The sequence below is a fragment of the Hyla sarda genome, chromosome 4, assembly GCF_029499605.1.
Source record: "Hyla sarda isolate aHylSar1 chromosome 4, aHylSar1.hap1, whole genome shotgun sequence".
Classification (NCBI taxonomy): domain Eukaryota; kingdom Metazoa; phylum Chordata; class Amphibia; order Anura; family Hylidae; genus Hyla; species Hyla sarda.
The window spans coordinates 143,648,196-143,666,543 of NC_079192.1; the positions used below are offsets into that span (position 1 = coordinate 143,648,196).

Sequence of the window (18,348 nt, forward strand, 5' to 3'; positions counted from 1 at the left end):
TTTAGTTAATTGGACACTCGCCATGCTGTGTTCTCACACACATCAGAAGCCTCCAGTGGCAATTCCATCATATTTGATGGGAACAATAGCACAGCATGCAATCATATTCTTCTTGTGAAAATTATGGAAACCACAACACAACCCATGGGAGGTTATAAACGAATAAAATCAATCATGCTAAGTATCTGGCACTACATCATTTACGTTTTAGGCTCTTTTTGGTGGAGCAAAAAAAAAAGAAAAGCTTGACAGTAGTGTAAACTGACTCTAAGAGGGGGGCACTCCGGCAAGAAGAAGGCTGAAGAGGGTTCTGGGTGTTGTATCATTATTTCATAAGAGTAGATAATCATTTTAAAGCCACCCTAGACAAGTATGACCCACTTGATCAGTGGAACTTAAAGTGTACCTGTCGTTAAGGGTCTATTCACACGTACAGCATTCTGTGCCGATTTGATGCGCAGGATTTTCTGCTGCAGATTTCAATGTAAACTGAATGACTGAACACAGCTTGAAATCCTGCACATCAAATCTGCGCAGAATACTGTACATGTGAATAGATCAAAATCTTTTTTTATATAATGTAGATAATACAATTCTATGTATGTTTGTAATATCCAATGGTTAAAAATGTGTATATTTTTGTCCCTACAGCTATTGTCTGTGTGTCTCTGTGAGGAGTCCAAATACAGAAAATGAGGGTGGACAAGCAGTACTCCGTGCAGCGAGGACAAGCAGAGCTCTGTTCAGTGAGGACAAGCAGGGTTCTGTACACTGAGGACAAGTAGGGCTCTGTGCAGTGAGGACAAGCAGAGCTCTGTACAGTGAGGACAAGCAGGACTCTGTACACTGAGGACAAGCAGGGCTCTGCACACTGAGGACAAGCAGGGCTCTGTACAATGAGGACAAGCAGGGCTCTGTACACTGAGGACAAGCAGGGCTCTGTACACTGAGGACAAGCAGGGCTCTCTGCACTGAGGACAAGCAGGGCTCTGTGCACTGAGGACAAGCAGGACTCTGTACACTGAGGACAAGCAGAGCTCTGTGCAGTGAGGACAAGTAGGGCTCTGTGCACTGAGGACAAGCCGGGCTCTGTACACTGAGGAAAACCAGGGTTCTGTGCACTGAGGACAAGCAGGGCTCTGTACACTTAGGACAAGCAGGGCTCTATACACTGAGGACAAGCAGGGCTCTGTACACTGAGGACAAGCAGGGCTCTGTAAAATGAGGACAAGCAGGGCTCTGTACACTGAGGACAAGCAGGACTCTGTGCACTGAGGACAATCAGCGCTCTGTGCAATGAGGACAAGCAGGGCTCTGTGTACTGAGGACAAGCAGGGCTCTGTACACTGAGGACAAGCAGGGCTCTGTACACTGAGGACAAGCAGGACTCTGTACACTGAGGACAAGCAGGGCTCTTTACACTGAGGACAAGCAGGGCTCTGTGCAGTGAGGACTAGCAGGACTCTGTGCACTGAGGATCAGCAGGGCTCTGTACACTAAGGGCAAGCAGGACTCTGTACAATGAGGACAAGCAGGACTCTGTACAATGAGGACAAGCAGAACTCTGTACAATGAGGACAAGCAGGACTCTGTGCACTGAGGACAATCAGCGCTCTGTGCAATGAGGACAAGCAGGGCTCTGTGTACTGAGGACAAGCAGGGCTCTGTACACTGAGGACAAGCAGGGCTCTGTGCACTGAGGACAAGCAGGGCTCTGTACACTGAGGACAAGCAGGACTCTGTACAATGAGGACAAGCAGGACTCTGTACAATGAGGACAAGCAGGAGTCTGTGCACTGAGAACAAACAGGGCTCTGTGCAGTGAGGGCAAGCAGGGCTCTGTGCACTGAGGACAAGCAGGGCTCTGTGCAGTGAGGGCAAGCAGGGCTCTGTGCACTGAGGACAAGCAGGGCTCTGTGCACTAAGGACAAGTAGGGCTCCATACACTGAGGCTCTGTGACATGCTCCTGGCTCACACATCAGGATGAGTCTGCACAGAGTCCTGCTTGTCCTGCCCTCACTTCCTGTATTTGGTCTCCTCATAGAGACACACAGGCAATAGCTGCAGTGACAACATTTTTCAACCAGAAATATACACATTTTTTTAATCAATGTATATTACAATTATACATATAATGGTATTATCTACATTACTGTATATCAAAAGTACTTAACGACAGGTATACATTTAGGTGTCAGTCTACATATACAGGTTCCTGAGATATAAGTATGATACAAGGTTCTACTGTTATTGTCATATATCTGTTAGATACATTTGTGTATTGCGTATTATATATTTCAGTTTAAAGTTGGATTTGTTCTAATGCAAAACTTGGAAGTGAAGAGCATTGATTGAAGTGAATCTGTCACCTGTATTTGCTGTTAAGAGCTGTAGATGCCATTGGATAACTGTTAGGGTGTAAAAGCAAAGTGTATATTTCCTGGAGCTGATGGTGGTTTCCAAACTCAGTCAAGTGTCAAGAAGGTGGCGCCATGCTGCTCAAGTGTCACAGCCTGGTGCGTCTTCTAGCTCCTCCTCATATCCCAGACCCTTTCTGAATCATATACAGGGCTTTGTCAATTAAGGAGGGTCTGAATGTGAGGGAAAGCAGGGAGGCGTTCCACAAACTTGACACTTGGCTGAAAAATAAAAAGGCAATTGTAAAGTCTGGCAACCACCATCAGCTCCAGGAAAGGTCCAGTTTACTTTTATACCTGACAGCTATCCAATCTTGTCTGCAGGTCTTAGAAGAAAAAACAGCTGACGGATTCCCTTTAAAGGGGTACTCCGGGGGAAAACATTTATTTATTTTTCCAAATAAACTGGTGCCATAAAGTTTAACAGATTTGTAAATTAATGCTTGTAGTGAGAAACAGCGTTCGGCACAGCCAACCGTGCAGCCTGATATTCGCTCTTGGTGGAACAGGTGTGTATGTGTGTCGCTGCTTGTGGGGTGCTCAGCTAGGACAGAGTCATGAGTCAAACATTTGAGAGAGCATAGAAAATAAGCGGCACTCACCACAGACAGCTAGCGACAACTTCTTTATTTCTTAGGCGTGCAGTTAAAACATGCAGGTGCAGGGAGACAAGGACGCCGGGGAATCCGGCTGACTGGTCACAGCCGCATCGTGCTTCCGCACTTCGTCAGACCAAGTGCGGAAGCACGATACGGCTGTGACCAGTCAGCCGGATTCCCCGGCGTCCTTGTCTCCCTGAACCTGCATGTTTTAACTGCACGCCTAAGAAATAAAGAAGTTGTCGTTAGCTGCCTGTGGTGAGTGCCGCTTATTTTCTATGCTCTCTCAAATGTTTGAGATTTGTAAATTACTTCTATAAAAAATCGTACTTATTCGAGTACCAGTACTTATCAGCTGCTGAATACTGCAGAGAAAGTTATTTTCTTTTTGAATTTAATTTCTGCCTTACCCCACTGCTCTCTACTGACACCTCTGTCCATGTCAGGAACTGTCCAGAGTAGGAGAAAATCCCCATAGCAAACCTCTCCAGTGGTGTCAGCAGAGAGCACTGTGGCCAGACAGAAAGGAAATTCAAAAAGAAAAGAACTTCCTCTGTAGTATACGGCAGCTTATAAGTACTGGAAGGATTAAGATTTACAAATATGTAGGGCTGTTTATATGTCGGGCCATCGCACAAACGGCTATCCGGCAGCGCAGACTACTTCAGCTGCTGCCGGATAGCCGTTTAATGTGCCCCATGTGCTCCAGTGAGTGTCACTCACCTGTCTCCGATGTTCCGGACCATCCTCTTCATGCTCCGCTGCATGGCCATCGCTCTCCTTTGTCGTCATCACGTCACCGCGCACGCTGTTCCCTCATCCAAGAGTGGCATGCGCAGCGACATGATGACGGCGATGGAAATCGATGATCCAGGGCAGCAGTGACAGTCAGGAGCGGTGGGGACACCCCGGGGACGTGACGGCGGGGATGGAGAGTGACGATCCAGGGCAGCGGTGATGGTCTGGAGTGGCGGAGACACGTGAGTATAACTTAATATATTTATTATTGCATGGATCCCTCAACATTCAATGGATTCAAGTAACGATGGTTCATTTGGAACGAATTACCATCGTATGTTGAGGGATCACTGTACTATTGTATTAATGCTTGCATGTATGTCTTATTTGTTTTAGCTAATTAATGTTTTATTAAATGTTATCAACTTTGCTGGTTACCGAGTGATTGGTGATTTGATGCTGGTACAAGAAATTTCTGCTGGTACAAGACATTTCTGCCAAAATACCTTGTACAATTATTTAATAGTTGTACAAAACTTAATCAGTGTTTCTGGGTGTTTACAAACATATTTAGGCCCTATAAATTTAGCCTGTACTTCCTCAAGCTCGATTGTATTCTGGACTACAATCGGTATATGGGGGGAGTTGATCTCTCTGATCAAGTCCTCAAGCCATACATGGCCAATGGGAAAACACGAATATGGTACAAAAAAGTTGCGCTCTACTTGCTACAGGTTGCCATGTACAACTCTTTTGTACTGTCCCAGTACGCTGGCAACACAAGGACATTCCTCCAGTTCCAAGAAGAAGTCCTAAAGGCCCTGATCTTTGTTGACTGGGAAAGAGCAGGCCGGACTTCCCAAGGAACTGGAAATATAGGTGCCAGGATCATCCCAGGCCAACACTTTCCAGGTGAGGTCCCCCACACTGGAAAGAAGGGACGATCCCAGAAAAAATGCAGAGTGGGATACGGAAGGATACCACCACTCAGTGCGACACTTGCCCCGATCATCCAGGCCTCGGCATTAAAAACTGCTTCAGGGAGTTTCACACTTCCATGCAGTACTACATTTTCCCTTTTCATTTTCATTTCCCATAATTTGACCCCACTGTACCAAGTCCAGAGTACATTCCAAGTTTTAACCCCTCTTTCATAAAAAAAAAAAAAAAAACCTGATAAGACCTCTGGGGGAATTTTTTTCCAAAAATGAGTCATGGGTCACTGAGTCACTATCATCGAGGACTTTTTTATGTTGCCTCAAATGCGCAGCGCTCTCTCTCCACCTGAGCGAGGTGCGCATTTGAGGCAACAGGTTAGGGACGGCCACACATATCACATTCCCAGAATGATGATTCAGAGCATAGGGTTTGGGGCGGGCATATTTTTTACTTTTGGCTATACTCTGGGTCATCATTCTGGGAACATAATTGGCATATCAGTAGTAAAATTGCAATTTTCATTCCCCCCCATAGTAAGTTCACTTCATCCATTCCAGGAAAATAAATTTAGGGAACACCCATCCGTTCCAAATGTCCAGTTCCCCCGTATACACCTTCCCCAGGGGGTTTACTGTGTGGAATGGGGTCACATGTGCGTGTTCCTCCCTTTTATTTTTCCGATGAATGTATGTAACCGTCAGCTACTGATATGCCATAGGCCTCAAATACAAACATAGCTCTATGACTCTTGAGCCCTGTCGTCCGCGCAACATGTAACGTCCTCATATGGGGCATTTCCATACTCAGGAGCAATGGGGTTACAAAATTTGGGGGAAATTTTCTCATATTACCCCTTGTGCAAATGAAAAATTTGGGGTAACAACGCCATTTTTATGAAAAAAAACCTATTTTGCAATTTAAAGGCCCACTGTTCAAAACACCAGTGAAGTGTAAATACTCACTGTACCCCTTGTTATGTTCCTTGAGGGGTGTGGTTTCCAAAATTATGGCACTTGACGGGGGACCCGCTGTTCTGGCTCCATGGTAGCTCTGTAAATGCTCAAGGCCCTTGACAAAATTCTCCAAAAGCTGAATGGCACCTGCTCTTCTGAGACCTGGTGTGCACCCGCAGAGCAGTTTACGACCAAATATGAGGTATGTCCTTACGCCGAAGAAATTATTTACACATTTATGGGGGCATTTGCTCCTATTACCACTTGTGAAAATGAAATATTTGGGGTAACCCCAAGCATTTTAGTGTAAAAAATCTAATTTTTCCTTTTCACATCCCACTTTAATGAACATTTATCAAACACCTGTGGGGTGTTAAGGCTCACTGTACCCCTTGTTACTTTCCTTGAGGGGTGTAGTTTCCAAAATGTTATGCCATTTTTTTGCTGTTCAGGCACCATAGGGGCTTCCTAAATGCGTCATGCCCCCCAAAAACCATTTCAGGAAAATTTGATTTCCAAATGCCAAATGTGTCTCCTTTGCTTCTGAGCATTGTAGTTCACCCGCAGAGCACTTTACCCATGGGGTATTACCATACTCAGAAGATATGGGGTTACAAATTTTGGGGGGCATTTTCTACAATTACCCCTTGTAAAAATGTAAAATTTGGTGAAAAAACTGCATTTTAGTGAAAAAAAAACAATTTCTTTTACACATGGGGTGTAAAGGCTCACTATACCCCTTGTCACGTACCTTGAGGGGTGTAGTTTTCAAAATAGTATGCCATGTGTTTTTTTTTTTGTGGCTGTTCTGGCACCATAGGGGCTTTCTAAATGTGACATGCTGCCCATAAACCATTTCAGAAAAATTCACTCTCCAAAATTGTCGCTCCTTCCCTTCTGAGCCATCTAGTGCACCCACAGAGCACTTAACATCCACATATGAGGTATTTTCTTACTTGAGAGAAATCGGGTTACAAATTTTAGGATGATTTCTCTCCTTTTACCCCGTGTAAAAATTCAAAAACTGGGTCTATAGAACATGCGAGTGTAAAAAACTGAAGATTTAGAATTTTCTCCTTCACTTTGCTGCTATTCCTGTGAAACACCTAAAGGGTTAACAAACTTTCTGAATGTCATTATGAATACTTTGAGGGGTGCAGTATTTATAATGGTGGTAATTTATGGGGTATTTCTAATATGAAGGCCCTTCAAATCCACTTCAAAACTGAACTGGTCCATGAAAAATTCCAATTTTGAAAATTTTGTGCAAAATTTGAAAATTGCTGCTGAAATTTGAAGCCTTCTGATGTCTTTCAAAAGTAAAAACATGTCAACTTTATGATGCCAACATATAATTAATTGGGATGTCCAATTTCCTTATAAGCAGAAAGTTTCAAAGTAAAAAAAAATTCAAAATATTCATCAAATTTTTAAATTTTTTACCAAGAAATTATGCAAGTATTGGCGAAAATTTTCCACTAACATAAAGTAGAATATGTCATGAAAAAAACAATCTCGGAATCAGAATGAAAAGTAAAACCATCCCAGAGTTATTAATGCTTAAAATGACAGTGGTCAGATTTACAAAAAATACTCTGGTCATTAAGGTAAAAATGGGCTTGGTCCTTAAGGGGTTAAGCCACACAATGTAACTCCAAATCAATCACAGTTCTGTGAAATCACACTGTCCACTCAGGAAGCAACACTGATTGACAATCAATTTCACATGCTGTTGTGCAAATGGAACAGACAACAGGTGGAAATTATAGGCAATTAGCAACACACCCCCAATAAAGGAGTGGTTCTGCAGGTGGTGACCACAGACCACTTATCAGTTCCTATTCTTCCTGGCTGATGTTTTGGTCACTTTTGAAAGCTGGCAGTGCTTTCACTCTAGTGGTAGCATGAGACAGAGTCTACAACCCACACAAATGGCTCAGGTAGTGCAGCTCATCCAGGATGGCACATCAATGTGAGCTGTGGCAAGAAGGTTTGCTGTGTCTGTCAGCATAGTGTCCAGAGCATGGAAGCGCTACCAGGAGACAGGCCAGTACATCAGGAGACGTGGAGGAGGCCATAGGCATGCAACCCAGCAGCAGGACCGCTATCTCTGCCTTTGTGCAAGGAGGAGCACTGCCAGAGCCCTGCAAAATGACCTCCAGCAGGCCATAGATGTGCATGTGTCCACTCAAATGGTCAGAAACAGACCCCAACGTCCACAGGTGGGGGTTGTGCTTACAGCCCAACACCGTAAAGGACGTTTGGCATTTGCCAGACAACACCAAGATTGTCAAATTTGCCACTGGCGCCCTGTGCTCTTCACAGATGAAAGCAGGTTCACACTGAGCACATGTGTGACAGACGTGACAGAGTCTGGAGATGCTGTGGAGATCGTTCTGCTGATGCAACATCCTCCAGCATGACCGTTTTGGCAGTGGGTCAGTAATGGTGTGGGGTAGCATTTCTTTGGGGGCCGCACAGCCCTCCATGTGCTTGCCAGAGGTAGCCTGACTGCCATTAGGTACCGAGATGAGATCCTCAGACCCCTTGTGAGATCATATGCTGGTGCGGTTGGCCCTGGGTTCCTCCTAATGCAAGACAAAGCTAGACCTCATGTGGCTGGAGTGTGTCAGCAGTTCCTCCAGGAGGAAGGCATTGATGCTATGGACTGCCCCACCCGTTCCCCAGACCTGAATCCGATTGAGCACATCTGGGACATCATGTCTCTCTCATCCACCAAGGCCACGTTGCACCACAGACTGTCCAGGAGTTGGCAGATGCTTTAGTCCAGGTCTGGGAGGACATCCCTCAGGAGACCATCCGCCACCTCATCAGGAGCATGCCCAGGCGTTGTAGGGAGGTCATACGGGCACGTGGAGGCCACACACACTACTGAGCCTCATTTTGACTTGTTTTAAGGACATTACATCAAAGTCGGATCAGCCTGTAGTCTGGTTTTCCACTTTGATTTTGAGTGTGACTCCATATCCAGACCTCCATGGGTTGATAAATTTGATTTCCATTGATAATTTTTGTGTGATTTTGTTGTCAGCACATTCATCTATGTAAAGACGAAAGTATTTCATACGATTAGTTCATTCATTCAGATCTAGGATGTGTTATCTTAGTGTTCCCTTTATTTTTTGAGCAGTGTTCATAATAAAAAAAATGCATAATTACCATGAGGGGAATTGACCATGGTTCTTGCACCTATATTTTACTATAATTTGTGCCATTTTCTAATACCTAATCATTATCATGGCCATTAACTATATAACTGTACAATGTTAGGGGGGGAAATTAGCACCTTGCTCAATGGCTTTACTTTTTGGTAGATGTTGGTGGTATTGCCTAACTGGAGCAACATATATTTTAAACATATTTATTATTTGCAACTCTTTTTTTTTTTTTGCACAATGGCCTATAAGGTGTGGAAAAACTATATCCAGCAAAGAGTCACAGGTTAGAAAGCAATGTTTTCAAAGCAGTTTTTTTTCCAAACAGTGTGCCTCCAGATGTTGCAAATCTACAACTTCCAGCATGCCCCGGACAGCCTTTGGCTGTCTAGGCATGCTGGAAGTTGTAGTTTTGCAACAGCTGGAGACAGAGGGGGGGGGGGGGGGGTATTTATCAAAGCTGTCTATTTCCCACATCAATATAGACCAAACTACAGAGGGTTAGGCCGGTCTATTGTATGCTTAATTTATCAAAAATCGCAAAGCTCTTGATAAATTCTGCGCACGGACTTCGGGATCTATGCTTTAGACTGTATTTAAACCTGCTCCAGCATGATCTGACATTTCAGCGTACTTTCAGCCGATGCGACTTTTCGCCAAAAAGTCACTATGGTTATTTCAGCACCAATGCATTTTTCTGTCTAAAATAGACTAGAATGCATCATGTTCTAAAAATCCTCTAAAGCAAAAGTCACAGAAAAGTCGCACATATTTAGACTGTGACTTTCTGCGCGACAATTTTAGACAGGAAAAACCAGTCTATATCCTTTGATAAATCTCCCCCAGATTTAGAAAACATGATGCTGTATACAATATTGTATATCAGAAAAACGATTTAGTTGATAAATCAACTAGGTACCAGTCCTCAAGGTATATGTAAAAGAAAGTTAGTGGAATGTAAAGAATAAGAATAGATGGAGATCCAGATATTAATTGAAAAAATATAATATATTTATTAAAGGTGATGTTATTCGCTGGTATCTAGTGTCCCTGCAGGGCCCTTGCATGGGACACTAGATACCAGCGAATAACATCACCTTTAATAAATATATTATATTTTTTCAATTAATATCTGGATCTCCATCTATTCTTATTCTTTACATTCCACTAACTTTCTTTTACATATACCTTGAGGACTGGTACCTAGTTGATTTATCAACTAAATCGTTTTTCTGTACTATTTAGACCTTTGGGTGAAGGTAACACCAGTTAACCTCAGGTATATTCACCCACTGAGTGAGCTACACCTTCTTTTATCTAATATTGTATATCAGATGTATACCTTAAACTTATCAGATCTGAAAAGGCAACATAATGGCTATATATATATATATATATATATATATATATATATATATATATATATACTGTATATGCATCTTTTCCATAAAGCTTTGCTTGTATTGATTTACTACAAAGCTACTGTCACTGTAGTAGCAGCTATAAGTGCAGGCGATGCATATGATATGACCTTCCATTACTGACCTGAAACATATGTGTTTCCTGCAGGTATTGATTTACTGGAAAGAATCACATATGGTATCTACATTATTAAAGGCTACATAAGTGACCATGTTTAATGTCCAAATAGGGGTTTTCATGGCCAGTTGTTCAGAAACATTATTTATGTCTTAGGCTTCTATCACACTGCTGTTGCACGCGTCAAGAATAATCGTCAAACTCTCTATTTTTTGGGGGGGGGGGGGGTTTGACGGCCGTCATTTTGATGGGGCGCAACGGGCAACAGCGGGTCCTGATGGACCTCATTATAGTCAATGGGGTCCGTCAGACGCCATTGTTTTTCAGCGGGAGTAGCGGGAGAAAAAGACGGTGCAAGAAGTATTTTTTCTCCCGCTATTCTCCCCGGCGGCCCCGACGGCCATCACACTACCGTGTGACAGTGTTTGTGTGAAAGTAGCCTAATACAAAGCCCCAGTAATGCTCAGTCACACTGCTTTATCCTCTATTTTAGGAATAAGAGCACCTGGAGCAGTAAGGCTATGTTCATATAGGGTCAAATTCATGAAATGTCCGCCCAGAAAACACGGGCTGGGACCGTTTGGAAATGCACTGTCTCTATAGATGGCAATGCATTTCCAGCAGAAATTACCTTGTTCATTGTTTTTGTGGGCGCCGAAATCGGAACCGAAAGATGTTTCTGCGGCGGAAATTCTGTCGTGTGCACAGAGCAGCAGAATCATATTTAAATCAATGAAACTATTGCAGGGAAATTTCCGTGCTGAATTTTTCCAACGGAATCTGCTCAGAAATTCCTCTGTGTGAACATGGCCTTAGAATGAGGGTCAACAAAACTCCAGCCAAAACTAAAAGCGCATTTCTACTTTAACCCCTTAAGGACACAGTCCATTTTATTTTTGTATTTTCGTTTTTTCCTCTCCGCGTTCATCCATAAGTCTTTTATATTTCCATTCACAGACCTATATGAGGGCTTGCTTTTTGTGCGTCCAATCGTAGTTTGTAATGACATCACTTATTTTACCTAAAGTGTATGCTAAACCCCAAAAATTCTTTTTTGTGTAAGGAAATTTAAACAAAGATCACAATCTTGCTAATGGGGGGGGGGGGGGGGGGGGGGTTTGGTTAATTTTCATGCTGTACAATTTACAGTAAAAATGACATGTTTTCTTTATTCTGTGGGTCAATATGATTAAAATGATGCCCATGCTTACATACTTTTCTATTATTGTTCTGCTTTTAAAAATCATCAAACTTTTCTTTTACAAGATCAGTACATTTAAAATTGCCCTTTTTTGACCTCCTCTAACATTCTAATTTTTCCGTATACGGGCATGTGTGAGGGCTAATTTTTTGCGCCATTATCTTTTTTTTTAATACCACGTTTGCTTATCTGACTTTTTGATTGCTTTTTATCGAGTTTTTTTATTTTTTTGCAATGTGATGTGACCAAAAAGCAGAAATTTTGGATTTTTTTTTTTTGTTTTTACGTTTACGCTGTTCGCCGTACGGGATCATTAACATTATATTTTTATACTAAAGATATCTGGCAATACCAAATATGTTTATTATTTATCTTTTTTTTACACTTTTTTCATTAAAATGAGGAAAAGGGGTGATTTAAATCTTTATTGGGGAGGGGCTTTTTCACATTTTTTTCCCACTTTTTTAAACTTTTTTTTTTTCAATTTATTTGACACTTTTTTAGTTCCCATAGGGGACTTTTTTATAGAAATCATCAGATTGCTAATACTGTTCAGTGCTATGTAAAGGACATAGCACTGATCAGTATTATTGACGATCTTCTGTTCTGGTCTGCTGAAAGGCAGATCAGAGCAGAAGACCCCGGGAGAGCGGCGGAGGCAGGGGAGGGGATCTCCGTCCGCCATCTTGGCTGATCTGATCCCCGCAGGGTCGCAGGCAATCAGATCAGCTATTTTAAGTGCTGCACTGCTGCAGATGACGTGATCTGTATTGATCACAGCATCTGAGGGTTAATGGCGCACATAAGTGTGAATGCTGATGTACGCCATTACTGGTGGGTCCACGGCTGCTGACTTGCTGTGCATGAAGCGACCGCAGCCCCTGCGCTTGTGTCATAGCAATATATGGCGCTGTGTGCAAAGTTACTCGTTGCAGCGCCGTACATTTACAGCGCATGTCCCTAAAGGGTTAAACTAAGAAAATGATAAGCAAATCACGCACAGGTTGGATTAGCGTAGGTCCCGCGCCATTTTGAGAAACCTTGGCGTTGGTGTGCGGGCTCTGGTTTGTCCTTCATATAAGGATTTACTGGCTAATGTCTCAATTTTAACATCAGTGTTGAGGGATAGCCAATGTCATTATACATTTATCACAGTAGTGCACCTAAATTTCTGTATTGCACGTGTAATGTACACTGAATTAATAAGGCTGGGATCACACTTGGTGTTTTTGTCAAAAAGATGCCCCCCTAAAAAAGCCATACTCGTTGCACGCAATTTTTTCTGTAAATGCCATACCCACATGACAGGGAAGGGGGGTTGTTACAGTGCTTTTTCATCATTTTGTGGCATTTTTAGGCTCAGGGGCAGTTTTCCAAAATTCTGTCAAGATGAAAGTACAGCATTTTGTCATGAAATTTTGCCATTTGTTCACCCATGAACTTCTATGGGATGAGAAAAAGACAGAAAAATGCAATGTGTATTTCATGTTGGGGTTTTTCCTCACAATTCTTCAAAAGAAATCCTTGAGTCACATGATGAAAGAATCACATGACTTATAGTAATAAAAAAAATAAAAATAAAATAAAAGCAGGGAATAAAATGTCAAAGAAAAAAAAATTCTATACTAACACAATATTTTTTTTTTCAAAAGCCACAAAAACTATATTTTGGGAATGAAAAATTAGAAAGTATTTTGTTTTTTCCTGGCCAAAAAAAAAAAAACTAACATTGTGTGTAATCCCACCCTTACTCTATTAATATACCCAGCTGCTTCTTAAAGGGGTATACCAGGAAAAAACTATTTTTTTAAGATCAACTGGCTCCAGAAAGATAAACAGATTTGTACATTACTTCTATTGAAAAATCTTAATCCTTCCAATAATTATCAGCTACGGAAGTTGAGTTGTTCTTATCTGTCTGGAAACAGTGCTCTCTGCTGACATGTTTGTCTCAGGAACTGCACAGAGCAGAACAGGTTAGCTATGGTAATTCGCTTCTACTCTGGACAGCTCCCGAGACGCCACGTGTCATCAGAGAGCACTTAGACAGAAAAGAAGCACTCAACTTCAGCAGCTCATAAGTACTGAAAGGATTAAGATTTTTTAATAGAAGTAATTTACAAATCTGTTTAACTTTCTGGAGCCAGTTGAGATAGATATATATATATATATATATATATATATATATATATATATATATATATAAAGTTTTTTCCTGGATAACCCCTTTAAAGTCTTTTGGTTGCCCTTAGAATCAGTTATGATTTGCTCCATTGTCTTCTCCAATAAGATAAGGACGATTTCTTCATAGTGTCATTTCTGAACTCATTTTTAAAGCACGTGAAAGAATAATATATATGTACTCCGTCTGTAGGTACATGCCCTAAACTTAGGATATGTTTTTTTGTTATCTTATTCTATCAATGAGAAGGATAAATATTTTACCAATCATGTCCACATTGTATATTGTATACATTTTGTTTAGTTTATATTCTTATACAATTATTTGTAAATACTCCATCTTTATTACAATCAAACTGTGATACATAACAGAGAAGATGATAATAATAATAAATCAGGAAGAAATACTGTAACACGTAGATGAGAAATCACTGCAGCCACAACTTGTATTCACTATTCCAGTGTTTCCCAACCAGGGGGCCTCCAGCTGTTGCAAAACTACAACTCCCAACATGCCCGGACAGCCGAAGGCTGTCCGGGCATGCTGGGAGTTGTAGTTTTGCAACAGCTGGAGGCACCGTGGTTGGGAAACACTGCACTATTCATGAAGCAGAGTTCAGGGCTGGGAATCACTTGGTCATGCTGCAGCACACACTCATCTTGCTGCATGGAGGTTACTTTCAGTACCACGACCAGTGCATACATTATATCATACATTATATTATACAATATTTAATATCAATGATCACTTATTATAGGATTTCACCAAGGACAGGGACAAATCATCATGTCATTGCCCATGATGTAGAGGAGATTAGATGAATAGTAAGAATATATAAGTGTCTTAGTCATTCAGTGCAGAACACACCCAGTCTCCATCATACACAATACAGAGCCATTGCCTGTGCCCTCATATACAGTACCTGGGCACAGATACTGGGCAGTATATAATGCTTTCTCCTTCTTCCCAATGATAATACAATGCTGCAGCATGCCCTCCCAGCTGTCATCCCTATCACACAGGTGCTGCAGACATGCCCAGGAGACAATATGATCATTAAATTAATAGGATCATTTACAGTCCTGCTATTCCCCTACATGACATGCACAGCAGCAGAACAATGTATGCAAAGAAACATCAGCGACCTTACCCTGCAGCCTCCCTCTTATCCCTTTCAGTGAAGTGATGTCCAGAAAGGCTGCCGCTTCCATCCTCCGACCAATAGATGGCGACATTCTAAGGGCGGATACAAAGGATTGAGTAAAAGATTATGCAGCCGCCATCTTTGCTTAGGTATAAACGAAGCAAGTGAGCGACTAGTTTTATTCAGTTAGACTAATATGGTTTATCACGTTATAGCCTATATAATAGCAAGAAAAAACAAGAACAACTTTAGTAAAGAACAGTCTCTGTCACATGTTTAAGCGTAATATCGGCATTGTTTCCAGTAGTAAATATGGCCACTGTCTGGGAGATGAATGAGGTGACATCATCATAAACCCGGTGTATCACTCCTTCCCATCCTCAGTATCTGTGTACGCCCCCTGTATCATTCCCCTTGTGTATGCACGCCCCAGTGCCTTACCTTATGTGTATGCACGCCCAATGTACTCAGCCTCCATCCTTCCCTCTATCTCTGCATCTTTCCACTCTCTTGTCTGTAAACCATGCACTTCTCTCCCTCTCTGCCTCAGCAATATATGTATATGAAAATTACATGTATATATATATATATACATATACATATATGCAAATCAAAAAATGTTGAATACCTTTTTTTTTTTTTTTTGGACTAACAGAATTTTGTAGAGACAAGCCTTCGGGATTCCTCCCTTGATAAAGGGAGGAATCCCGAAAGCTTGTCTCTACAAAATCTGTTAGTCCAATAAAAAAGGTATGAAAATAGAGATATTCCGGCTCTATCCCTGGTCTGGACCCTGAGCAAGGAGGACCTCACCCAGAACAATGGAAATGAAGAAAGTAAACTCCAGCACGGTTCAGGAACATGTGGCTTTATTCACATCATTGAGGCAACAGGTACAGAGAGGAAGTGACGTGTTTCGGCCAGGTGCTGGCCTTAGTCGTACTATATATATATGTAGATGCCAATAAAAAAATGTTGCAGTATCTTGTAATACCTTTATTATTGGACTAACAGAATTTTGTAGAGACAAGCTTTCGGGATTCCTCCCTTTATCAAGTCCAAAGAATATCTAAGCTCACAACCAGAATACTGTTGCATATGAGTTTAGGTTTGCTTTGGACTTGATAAAGGGAGGAATCCCGAAAGCTTGTCTCTACAAAATTCTGTTTGTCCAATAAAAAAGGTATTACAAGATTCTGCAACATTTTTTGATTTGCATCTGCATCATTGGACTAATACGTCTACTCAAATTTACTATATGTATATATATATATATATATATATATATATATATATATGCAAATTACCAAATATTCTTAATAAATACTAGTACGTTGTTTTAATGGTCTCAGGAAACAAGGTCGACAATTTATACAAAGGAAAATCAAGGTCATGCTCAAGAAATTTGCAAGCGAGTGAGGTAGAAGTCTTCTGACCTGGAGATGCTAGGTTACAGTGAAAGCTCTGTCCTTAGTTGCAGCCATATTCCTACACTCCTGCAGCCATATTCCTACCCTCATGTAACAGGGATCATTAACCAAGACAAGGTAGGGGTACTGATTTTATTACACATAATGCGGTTTTAGTAGTTTAATACTCTAAACCCACATGACAGGTCTCCGCTCCCAAGTTTGGCCCATAGCCAAACCGGTAAATGACACAGCGGGTCCACACACGTTGGGGCGTTCCAGACATTATTACGTTATCTAACTTTATTATGACATCATCTAAAAACTTTGTGACATTATTATTATGATATGATCTCACATAATTATTATCAACATACTTATGATGTTATCTTACATTAGTTTGACATCTTACTACATTATGACATGGCAATAGCTGGCAGAACTTTTTCACCCAAAAATATACACATTTCTTAACCAATGTATATTATTTCCTTAACCCCTTAAAGACGCAGGGTTTTTCCATTTTTGCATTTTCATTTTTTCCTCATCACCTCCTAAAAATCATAACCCTTTAATTTTGCACCTAGAATTCCATATTATTTCTTATTTTTTGCGCCACCAATTCTACTTTGCAGTGACATCAGTCATTTTACCAAAATATCCCCGCCGAAGCGGAGAATTTCTTTTTGGGGGCTTCCGTTTCTACGCAGTGCATTTTTCGGTAAAAATTACATCTTATCATACGGTTAAAATGATACCCTACTTATATAGTTTGATTTTGTATAACTTCGAAAAAAAATCATAACTACATGCAGGAAAATGTATACGTTTAAAATTGTCATCTTCTGACCCCTATAACTTTTTTATTTTTCCACATACAGGACAGTTTGAGGGCTCATTTTTTATGCCGTGATCTGTTTTTATCGGTACCATTTTTATGTTTGTGACACTCACGTTTCTGAAGACAGGAACCCTGGTGGATGTGGATCCGCTGGACCTGTGTGGCAAATGACTCAGACCGTACCAGGGAGCGGAGTCTAAGGTGCCGCTGGTTTTCACCAGAGCCCGCCGCAAAGTGGGATGGACTTGCTGCTGCTGGGAAAAGGGTTAATAGTGCGTGGCACAACGATCGCTATTAGCCCAGGGTCTCGGCTTTCATTAGCCGACCCGGTATGGTTATATACTGGGATCGGGCGCAGGGCGTACAGGTATGCCCTGCGTCCTTAAGAGGTAAGGGACATTTTTATTTTTGCGTTTTTGTTTTTTCCTCCTCCCTTTTAAAATCCCTAACTCTTTTATTTTTCATCTACAGACCCTTATGAGGGCTTGTTTTTTGCATGTCCAATTGTACTTTGTAATGATATCTTTCATTTTACCATAAGATAGACCATGAAACCAAAATATTAATATTTGTGGGTGGAAATTTATAAGAAAACTGCAATTTTGCTACTTTTGGGGGGTTTGTTTTTTCGCAGTGCAATTTATGGTGAAAATGATGCATTATCTTTAATCTGTAGGTCAATGCGATTAAAACAATACCCAATGTATGTAGTTTTTCTATTGTACTATTTTAAAAAAATGCTAACATTTTTATAAACAAAATTCATATGCATAAAATTGTCATTTTCTGACCCCCTATAACTTTTCTATTTTTCTGAATACTCGGATGTATGAGGGCTCATCTTTTGCACCCTGATCTGTAGTTTTTATTTGTACCATTTTAGCTTTGATGGGACTTTTTCATAGCTTTTTACATTTTGTTTCTTATATATGATGTGATAAAAAAAAAATCAGTATTTTTGGTGTTTGATTTTTTACGTTAATGCCGTTTATCGTGCGGAATCATAAACAATATATTTTAATAGTTTGGACATTTACGCACGCGGTGATCACAAATATGTTAATTTTTGGCATAGCATTATACAGTGTGATCTGCAATCCACTGATATAGCCTGGCTAAGCTAGGATACATCAGTGAATCGGTGATCGGTGCCAGGTAAGGGGACACTCCTTTTTTAGCTCACGGAACCCCCGCAATCACGTTGCAGGG

General features: G+C 41.2%; 1 protein-coding gene across 1 annotated transcript in view; it reads right to left on the minus strand.

The window, feature by feature from the left end:
- Nucleotides 1-14,979, minus strand: part of LOC130368527 (tropomodulin-2-like) — a 96,928-nt gene extending 81,949 nt beyond the window's left edge. The window contains exon 1 of the mRNA XM_056572314.1: nucleotides 14,896-14,979. The gene's annotated coding sequence lies outside the window, so the exon portion shown is untranslated. The remainder of the gene's footprint in view (nucleotides 1-14,895) is intronic.
- Nucleotides 14,980-18,348: the final 3,369 nt, after the last annotated feature.